General features: G+C 45.1%; 1 long non-coding RNA gene across 1 annotated transcript; it reads right to left on the reverse strand.

Moving 5' to 3' along the window:
* Positions 1 to 1092: 1092 nt before the first annotated feature.
* Positions 1093 to 7631, reverse strand: LOC116600736. The gene is made up of 3 exons (XR_004289787.1): positions 7534 to 7631; positions 2217 to 2422; positions 1093 to 1174 (listed from the first exon to the last, which is right to left on the reverse strand). It is a non-coding gene; the product is annotated as an uncharacterized LOC116600736 (long non-coding RNA).
* Positions 7632 to 10820: the final 3189 nt, after the last annotated feature.

Consider the following 10820-nt stretch of genomic DNA (forward strand, 5'->3'; position numbering starts at 1 on the left):
GAATGCTGCACCAAATGCTCTTATATAGAGAGTAAGATTTTAATTTCTAAAATATATATAATAAACATACATGCATTAAAAATAACCAAGAGAGGGGGTGCCAGGGTGGCTCAGTCTGTTAAACATCTGCCTTTGGCTCAGGTCATGTCATGATCTCCACGTCCTGGGATCGAGTCCTGTGTCTGGCACCCTGCTCAATGAGAACCTGCTTCTCCCTCTCCCTCTGCCTGCTGCTCCCCAGCTTGTTCTCTCTCTCTTTCTGTCAAATAAATAAATAAATAAAATCTTTAAAAATAAATAAAAATCACAAAGAGAAATAAACCAAAATACTATGAGGTAGAATGGAAAATTTCTTTTTTTTTTTAATGTTTTATAAACATATATTTTTATCCCCAGGGGTACAGGTCTGTGAATCACCAGGTTTACACACTTCACAGCACTCACCATAGCACATACCCTCCCCAATGTCCATAATCCCACCCCCTTCTCCAAACCCCCTCCCCCCAGCAACCCTCAGTTTGTTTTGTGAGATTAAGAGTCACTTATGGTTTGTCTCCCTCCCTAAAGATACAAACATAGTGATCCAAAGGGGCACATGCACCCGAATGTTTATAGCCACAATGTCCACAATAGCCAAACTATGGAAAGAACCTAGATGTCCATCAACAGATGAATGGATCAAGAAGATGAAACAAGATGGGAATGGAAATTTCATTTTTTATGCTTTCTCTATTTCCCTATTTTTCTACAATTGGCATGTATCCCTTTTTTAAAGAAAAGGTTATAAAAATTAAAACACGCATGTGACTTCCCCCTGGGTACAAGGAACTCCTTATCTTGTTGTTTCTCCAGACAGCTGTCTCCTGGTCCAGTTCTGGTGAGTCACCCACCTTGTCTGTTTTTTATTTTCTTTTGCAAAATGGACATGATAATCCCGGCCTTGCCACCTCATGAGATAGTTCTATGTTGCCGTTACCTCCTGCTTGTAAAACCCCAGGTGAATGCTAATTACTGTTATTACTAACACACTAATGCTTTCGGGAGAGGTGAGTCACAGCGACTGTGACATCACTATCAAGACTCACATGAGGAAGGAATGGTCTCCTGGGACAGGGTTTCCCATGATGCCTCCTCTTCCCAGAAATCGTCCTCCTGTGTAGGTGTCCAAGAGGCACTGAAGGAGATATGTATATCCATTAGCTACTGGTGGTGATAAATGACTGAAAGCATCAGCAGCAGACAACTAAGCCTCTAATCACACACTGCAGGTAAGCCACATTTTGAGATGTTGGGTGGCATCAGCTGGCTTGGGCTCCAGGCTGCCATTGAGGTCCAGGTCTGTGACACATGTCTCTTATCTTCCGGGGAACAGCAAGCTAGCTGGGGCATGTTCTTCTCCTGGCAATGGCAGAGGCACAAGAGGTCACACCCAATCATACCAGCACATTTAAAACCACTGTATGCGTCACATCTGCTAAGATCCCTGGCCAAGCCCAAAGTCTTGGGGCAAAGAAGTGTTCCCTTCCAGAAATTATAGGAGGATACATAAAATCACATAGCAAAGGGTATGGATGCAGCCAAAGGTGGAGATTGAGATCAGTGACTCAATGTGGTATTAGAACGGTTGGGAAGCTATTAGGCCCCTGCCCATCCAGACTGAAGGAGCAGAGAGATTGGAAGTAGGAGCTGTGCCCATGCTATACCCTTTCTTCACTCATGAGCAATATTTATAGGGGGTTGGGCTTGGAGCTCGGTGGAGCTCTCACCAGGGCCGCAGCACAGGTGAGCATGAAGGCAGGACTCCGTGCCACCCATCTGTTTTCCTGGTCTACTTTATTTCCAAACCTGCAGCCTGGAGCCATATTTTAAATGCTTTTTAATTGGCAGCATTCCTGCCTCTTGTGTTGCCATGGTTTTAAAAGGTTGTGTATATTTTTATCATCTCAAGACCACATACCAAGCACTTCTCTAGTGTGTAAACATCTTTAGTACTGGAGTCCTCCCTGGGGAAGGCTGGCCTAGAAGGGTCCATCTGATGGTGTGGTCTGTCGCCTGGGCTGGGGGGTCCACCCACCAGGACTTTGCCAGAGGAAGGCAGGAAGTTGAGGGAGCTTCTGCTGGGCTGAGGAGATGCCTCTACAGAGATAGCAGAGACAGAGATTTGCAGAGACAGAGCCTAGTGTAGGGAGTTGGGAGGCAGCCCCCATGCATCATACCTGGGCTTCAGGGTCCCAGTCTTAGCGGTGATGAACAAGGCCAGGCCGGAGAGCTGAAGGACCCAAGTGCAATCTGTGACCCTGAAACATGGGGCCCAACATCGACCAAGGGCCTCTTACCAGCAGAGAGCCTGAGTTAGGATGACTTCTTTTAAATGGAACCAGATGACTCAGCACAACTACAAAACAGGAGTCTCCTTTTCCTTCTGAAAGAAGCAAAGATGTAAGAGAAAAAGTTGACATAGTATGGAATTCTGCCAAATAAAGCAACAGAAATGTCCCTGTTGAGTTTATACCTGCCTCACAAGAGCTCCCTGTCACTATCAAAGGTCAAGGTTAGGCCTCAGTCTAATTGTGAGAAAAATCACCAAATGTGTCCCCAACACCTAACCAGGACTCCTCAGAACCATCAAGGCCATCGACAACAAGGAAGTCAGAGGAACTGCCACAACGGCGAAGATCTTAAGACGGCCTGGGGACAAAGTGTAATGTGGCATCCTGGATGGGGTCCTGCAACAGCAAGAGACATTAGGTAAAAACCAAGGAAATCCAAATCAACTATGTACTTTTGTTAATAATGTATCAGTATTAGTTCATTAATGAGCACCACATGGGGCTCCTCAATCAACGCAGGGTTTGCTTGGGATTCTCTCCCTCTGCCTCTCCCTCTGCTTTCTAGATAAGTGATAGAGAGATAGGTAGATAGGTAGATAAAATCTTTTTAAAATATGTTAGTTAATTAATCATAACAAATGTACCAGCTAATATATTTATACATATAAAAAATGGGAACCTTCTGTACTATCTTAATTTTTCTGTAAGCCAGAAACTGTTCTAAAAAATAAAGTCTTTTTTTAAAAAATCAAGCGCCAAGAGCACACACTTGGAAGCCAGGTTGCCTTGGGTCCAATCCTGTCTGTCATCACCTTGGATAAGCCACTTAACCCTTTTTGTGCCTTGGTTTCTTCACTGTCAAATGAGGATGATCACAGTAACTCTGCCTCTCCTGGGGACTAAACTCTGGAAGAGTGCCTGGCCCAAAGTAAGTGCTGCTAGTGCTCATTTAACACCTAAAAATAAAGGTCCCCTCACTTGTTCTATGGAGGAAGAAGAGTACACACTAGACAAGTTTTTGTTTTTCTTTAAAAAAATTGGAAACAACAAGGGTGGGTGAGGATGTGGAGAAAAGGTAACACATGCACACTGTTGGTGGGAATGTAAATTGGTGCAACCACTGTGGAAAATAGAATAGAGATTCCTCAAAAAAAAAAAAAAAAAAAGAAATAGAAATACCATACAATCCATAATCCCACTATTGGCTATTGACCCAGGGAAAACTCTAACTCAAATAGATACATGTATCCCTATGTTTACTGTGGCATTGTTTATAATAGTCAAGACATGGAAGCAACTCAGGTGTTCATCAATAGACAAATGGGTAAAGAAAATGTGACACAAATGTGCATAAATGCATGCACAGACAGAGGAATATTATGCAGCCATAAAAAGGATGAGAGTGTGCTATTTGAGACAATATGAATGGACCAAGAGGATATTATGTTAAGTGGAATAAGTCAGGCTGAGAAAGATAAATACTGTATGATTCCACTCATAAATGGGATCTAAATGAAAAATGGATAGATAAAAAGCAGAATCAGAACTATATATATAGTTCTCTGTATATACAGAGAACAAACTGATGGTTGCCAATGGAGAGTTGGGCAAAATAGGTGAAAGGGAGAGGAAGATATAGGCCTCCAGTTACAGAATGAGTAAATCACAAGAATAAAAAGCAGAGCATAAGGAGTACAGTCAGTGATATTGTAATAGGGATGTAATGGGACAGATTGTAGCTCTACTTGTGGTGAACATAGCATCACATATAAACCTGTCAAATCACTAAGTTGTACACCTGAAACTAATGTAACATCATGTGTCAACTATACTCGTGTTTAAAAAAAAATGGAGAATGCTCAGGGCTCACTTTGGGCTCTGCTGTCATGTAAACCTTGCGGCCTGTCCCCTCCCTGCAGCATGGCTTGAGTTCAGCTCCTCCTGCTCTTTCTCTTGAATGTTTCCTATCCTTTGCCAGGCTCAGATGAAATGCCCCAGGTTTGCTGGAAACCTCCCCCAGAGTTGCTATTAGCTCAGGTAGATTCACCGCCTCCGTCTGTCCTCCCTCTTCCTTCAGCCCTGGGAACATCCTACTCAATCTGGGATCCAACAATATTTCCAGACGCCCCCAATCCCAGCATCCTCCCCCAGCTCCAGACCATCCAGCTGCCTCTCCCGCCAGCACGGACACCCATCCAGCTCTGAGCACCATGGGAAGGAAGGGCACGTCACCGCCCAACAGGATGCTTGGGAAACGCGTGTGTTCCTTATTGCTCAGGAAGAGGTCTCCCTCAAGAACAATCCTGAACTTGGTCCAAATGGTTGAGAGCTTGACATAAGTTATCTTCCTGCGAACATCTGAAAAAAGCCCGTGTCCGAACGGAATCAGGCACACACATCTGCTGTTTCCTTCAGTCCAGAGCTTGGGTTCCTGGAGCTATTTCCTGCTTGTGCTCACAGCCACACTCCCTCTCTGGGGCCGCTAGGTCAAACGAAAGCCAAACATTGTTCCAACGGGGCCGAAAGCCTACAGCTAGAGGATGGGGTCGAATCTCCCAGTGCTATTCCCCAGTGGGTTCCCCCACCCTCTACTGAAAAGGCCTATTTTTTGTCCAGACTCCCAAGACACTAGCAAAGGGGGTTGTTCACATGACCCTCATTTTATGGGTGAAGAAACAGTCCTTCAGGAAACAAGAGAGATTTCCGTCATGTTTCCTCTTTGGAGATAGGGTTGCCATTCCCCATCCACCTTTTGTCTGGGCTTAGCTTATTTTCTTTGCTCTCTGTCATAATGGTACTTAGCAATGACCTACATGGACCACATGCCTAATAATAACATGGGCTTTATTAGCACCTAACATTCAAGAGCCTCTGGGGATTTGGCAAAAGCAATATTTACTAAATCATCTGCTTGTTGCAAACAAACCCTCATGCCTCTGGGGCAGTCTTACAGAGAAGAGGCTGCTGGAAGGGAATACCTGACAGCAGCCCCTTGACTTTCTTTCTTTTTCATTTCTTTAATATGGAAATCCTGCCCATGGCTCACTTGCACAGGGTGGTTATTTAATACATACAGCAACTAGTATGCTCAGGTATTGACCAATCAGAATGGAGGTCAGCCAGGGTACCCAACCAGGGCACTAGGCCCACCTCCACACTCCGTTGGCCAGGCAGTGTTCCTAAAGCTTCAGGATTAGATGAAGATCCCGGAAGTTCTAGGGAAGGAGTCTAGGTGGTCAGGGCAGCAGGACAATAGCTGTATCATGTGACAGGGACATAAGTCCATGTTTAACAAGCGGACTGTCAACCCTAAATGCACACATATTCTCAATTCCTAGAGAGTACAGATTCATCCTACATGGCTGGAGTAGACTTGTCCCTAAGCATACATGATGGTTGGTTACGGCAGGTGGCAAGGAGCAGAAGAGTTTGGATTCAAGAACCTTGAAGATTTCATTTTAGTACATGCCACTTCCCCTCTGGGCCACTGGAGCTGGATGTAGAATTGGAGATGGGTTGGGTGAACAGATGTGGGAAGTGAGTGTCAGTGCCAAAAGATAGCATGCAACAGTCAAACCTGGAGAAGCCTAAGAGTGTCCCCAAGTCCAAAGGACATGTGTAGAGTTAGACCTGAAAGATAGGACAATCAAAGCAGATGCTGGGAAGATCCTAGAGCATCCTAGAGGGTCAAGAGGACTAGGGCATAGGGAAACAAGGGAGTCTAAATCCATTGCCTCAAAAACTCTATCATCCTTGCCTTGGGAAGCTTAGTGTGGCTCAGTGTAAGGAAGGGGTGGAGCTACTCGACACCTACCTTATAACCTGCTTGTGAAAAGATTTTCCCGAGTGTTTGCAGCTAGCTCACATAGCAAGTTCCTTCTAGAAAAGTTGTTCCAGATACCAAAGCTGATACATCAGAGACCTTCCTCATTTGAAGGGCTACTTCCCACTGGGAAAAAGCATGATTTGGATGAGTGATCCTTTCCATCAGAGTTCAAATTCTTTATGACTTTGGCAATACGGAAATTCTAACATAGTCATTTTCCAAGTGGGCTGGAAGGCCACTGGTGGGATGCAAATTGCTCTCCAAACATGGGAGTCCTTACTTCTGCTTGTCTGATTGAATGCCACACCATCCTTCAACTGTTGTTTATGAAGAACTCATCGCTTCTTACCAGTAACTTATTAAGTGAATCACCAAGGATGACTGAATTTGGAATTTGCAAACCAAAATTAATGTGTGACTAGAATACTTTTACTCTGCATTCTGACCCAGATTCCATCAGTCATGCCACATGTGGCAACTTGCACAGCTCCTTCTGGCCATGCCTCACTGTGCATGGCCAGAATGCCCACACTGAGGAGGAAGCAAGCTCAGTTATAGCTTTCATCAGTTGTTGCTACTATGTTATCCATGTACTGCAGTTGGTAACCGATTATCTGATCTTCTTTTCAGTGCTTAGGATCCCATATTCATCCCATTGGTAGTTGGTGCCCATAATTGTCTAATAACTAGATTGGAAGATATGTGTACATTGTGGTTCAGGTAGAAATCATCGATGTCCCTATTGCAAAAGCAAAGCAATATATTATATGTTAATAAAAAATAAATTAAAAATACAAATAAATAAATAAATAATAAAGATAAATAAAAATAAGCAAGCTACTTGTCTGGTGATGCTATTGCAAACAAGTTCTTATCTTTTTTCCATTGGAAAGTTTCTCTAAATGTAATTTTATTTTTTAATAGATTATAAATTCCTGGGATTCAAAAGTCAACATGATACTAAAAGGCAGAATTGAGACATTTCGTTCCCACCACTCCCTAGTCTGTATGGATCCGTCCACCCCTCACCCTAGAAGTCACCACTAAATTTGTTTCTTGTAAACCCTTCAGTGTGGCTTTATGCCAATACAGAGTATTTTCTTCAAAAAGAGAGGTTTTTAATATTTCACTAATGCACAGAGCTCCCCTCACCCCACATTAAAGGGTAATATTAAATAAGGTAGATAAATTCAGAAGTGACCCCAGAAGACTGAAATTGCCTCTGTCAGCAGCCGTGACCTTTTAAAAATATACCTGGCTCTTGAGAAAGCAATAGAATAGTTTTTCCCCATGTCCCTTGCTCCTCTGCTTCCTCCTGTGTTGACAATCCCACAAGGGGCCCTGACAAAGGTCCACCTCCACCTCCACCAAACTCACCTGTCTAGGGGTCCATTCACATGAGTGCCTGTGGGGATGGGTACAATATTCAAGGAAGAAGTGGCTGGCTGGTTCAAATCAAGTTTCTTCCAACTGGAAACAGTCCTTTCAAAATGGATCCAGTGGAGAAATATGATTCTGGATGGTGTCCCAAACATGTAATATCTAGCCTATTTATGGAGCATGTATCATGTGCCAAGTGTTATGGGGGGTGCCAGGAGGAAGGGTGAGTAAGACACAGTTCTTGCCCTTACAGGCCTCACAGCCTCAGGAAAGGTACAAGACATTGTTGTAAGAGGCATGAGGAAGGACCCCTAGCTAGGATGGAGGGCTCAGAGGCTTCATGGGGGAGGCCTCATCAAAACTGCAACAAGAGGGGCAGGAAGGCTCAGCCAGATAGTGAGTGGGGGCACGAGGTGGCTTTACATGCTAAGGCAGTCATTCCTCCTCTCTACCTGGGACCTTATGGAGAAATCCTGGTAATTGAAGGAGTGACTTTAATGGAGGTGTAGGGACAGCAGGAGTTGGGGTGTTTGGGACAGGGTGGGAGTGTAGAATCTCTCATACCACAACACTTGGACATGGGCCTCGTCCTAGTCCATGCCACTGCAGTGGTGGGGGTACCAGGTGGCAGTCAGGAAATTAAATGTCCTCTCTCCTGAGAACCCCCAAGTTTATTCTGGGCACTTCATACAATGCTTTGGAAACCTCAGAAAACGTCATAGCAATGAGAACTTCCAGAGAAAGGCCTCAAAATGTCTGTGAGTCCGAAGGTGCATCAGTCAGGTTCCCAGCCGAAAAGCAGATGGCACGTTCATAGCAGGATGATCTGGGGAGGGGTTATTTATAAAAGTGTGGGTATGTGGAAGCACAACCGGTGGTATAGTGGCTGGGGCCTCACCACTTTCAGGCTCAAAGGAAGGAGATCGGGACTAGGTACCAGAATTTGCAGGGAGAGGGTGTCTCGTTAGGCCCCTGGGTCTTGAGAGGAGCAGTGGCCTTCAGCAGAGGTGATCTTGTGTACAGAGAGCCAGGACATAAATTCCTCAACCTTACTCTCTTTCCTTCTGGCAGGTCTCCCATATAGATGAAGCCAGCCCTAGGAGAGGGCACAGGGCCTGCCAATATGGTGCGAGACAAGGAGGAGAGTGGGGCAAGGATCTGGAGGCGCATAGGTGGCAAGAAGACGGAAGGAAACCCACCAAGACTCACTTGACTCAGGACAGTGGGAGACTGGGCAAGCTTTCTTTTCTTCATGCTTTTCTCTGTTTTTCTAATATTTTCAAAATGAGCACATGTGACTCCTGGAATTGCAGGAAATATGATTTTTAAATTTAAAAAGTCAAATCACCAACCATATCAACAACTATAACAGCAACAAGGAATGTGTACTGAGAGGCCCCAGTGGGCTGTATAAATGCGTTTATTAATTAGTGCAGAAAAGGGGGGCACTCACAGATAATTCTTTCCCATTCTGAACAGCCAGCTGAGCCTTTCTCACAGGATACTGATCACAGGCAGAGCAAACGCAATCGTCTTTCTCACCTAAAAGCCTGAAAAGAAGAGTCACTGGGCCCTGAAGAAAGTGACACCCAAGTCCCTCTTACTTCTCTGAAGTGAAGCTTGTATACAGGGACGGTGTCATAGGGGAAGCCACTCAGCATTCCAGGGATGTGGGTTCAATCCCCAGCTCAGCCACTTCATTGTGGGGGAACCTCGACAAATAGACTGCGAGTGTTGTCCCTGTTTCTCCCCTCCTGAAGGCACCCTGAGGGCCCCTGGCCTTGCAAATTGCCAGAAACTCTGTAAATATTAGTTGCAAATGAAGGAGAGGAGGGCCCGGAAGATAATAGGCACCACAGACTGCAAGAACAAATGTCCAGCTGCTCCCTCTCTCATGGCCACATCTAGGAGGCCTACAGTACTGATCACCCTTAGATGGAAAGAACACACCTTCAACTTGGGTGAATTGAGGAGAAACCAATGGGCCAGAGGCAGGTGCGATGGATTCCTCTATGTTCTTTCAGATGGCCTTTCTGTCTTCTCTTGTTTCCCTGCCTTCTGCACTCCTCAGCAACCTGGACTCAGGGAGCCCAGAACCTGACAAGGAGTTCCTTTGTGCAGCTCTTTCCCTACCTCCAGGGTGGAGGTAGACCCCCAGGTTTGGGACCTTCACAGACTTCAGAGGGCAGAACCTATGACACCCACCTTTCCCTTGCTGCCTCAGCCATATTTGGAAGTGCAAGTTCAGTGTGGGATTGTGCCAAAGCTCCCTGTCCCTTGAGGAAGGGACAAGATGGATGAGCCCAGAGGAAACCCCATCTCACCATATGAGAAAAACCATAGCAGAAGAGTGTGTGAAAAGAACGGGGCACCTGGGTGGCTCAGTAGGTTAAAGCCTCTGTCTTCAGCTTCGAGCCCTGCATTGGACTCTCTGCTCAGCAGGCAGCCTGCTTCCTTTCCTCTCTCTATGCCTGTCTCTCCACTTGTGATCTCTGTCAAATAAAAAAAAAAAAATCTTAAAAAAAAAAGAAAGAAAGAAAAGGAGGCAAGACAAGGAGATGGGAAATTCACAATAAAGACTGCATGAAGCCTGAAAATATGTTAACATTTTGGTACAGTCCTCAATCCCTTTAGAAAGCAATACACTCACAGCTGGAGCCTGAAGGTTTTAGGGCCAAAGGGAAAAGCAGGTGGGGAGGAAAACTTGTCAGATGCTAGACCCTCCCCAGATCCTCCCACCTCTCATGACTTCCACCAAACCGGGAGAGAAGAGAAGGAGCCACATGGTGGGCCTTCTTGATACTTGAAACCGTTGCACCTGTTGTCCTCCCTAGTTTAATCTATATAAGCCAACCCACAGCATTTTGGTACTGAGAAAGCACGAATGCAGGTCACAGGGACTTCAGGAAGAGAGCAAGGTATGAAAATGGAGCACTTGTCCTTCCTGCAGAATGGGGTAGTGGCTCAAAGTATACATTTGGAGATCAGATTGAGAAGGTCCAAACCCCATCCCCTCTGCCTCTTGTCAAGGTGGTCTATTTATCTAATCACTTGGGCCCTCTGATCTACCACTATAAATAGGATAACTGGGCCTTAAGCGCATACTAAGGTGATGCAATGTAAATACACAGCACCAACTTGGACACATCCTTGCCTTTAAAAAATTGACCCTGAAACTAATCAAGCCTCTGTCTCTCTTAACAGTTTACAGAAAATATAGGGATTGAAGAAGAAATTAAACAACACTATAAAGACACAATCAGCCCAATCCAGAATGTGGGATG

Source organism: Mustela erminea, chromosome 1 (assembly GCF_009829155.1).
Source record: "Mustela erminea isolate mMusErm1 chromosome 1, mMusErm1.Pri, whole genome shotgun sequence".
In the NCBI taxonomy this organism is placed as follows: Eukaryota; Metazoa; Chordata; class Mammalia; order Carnivora; family Mustelidae; genus Mustela; species Mustela erminea.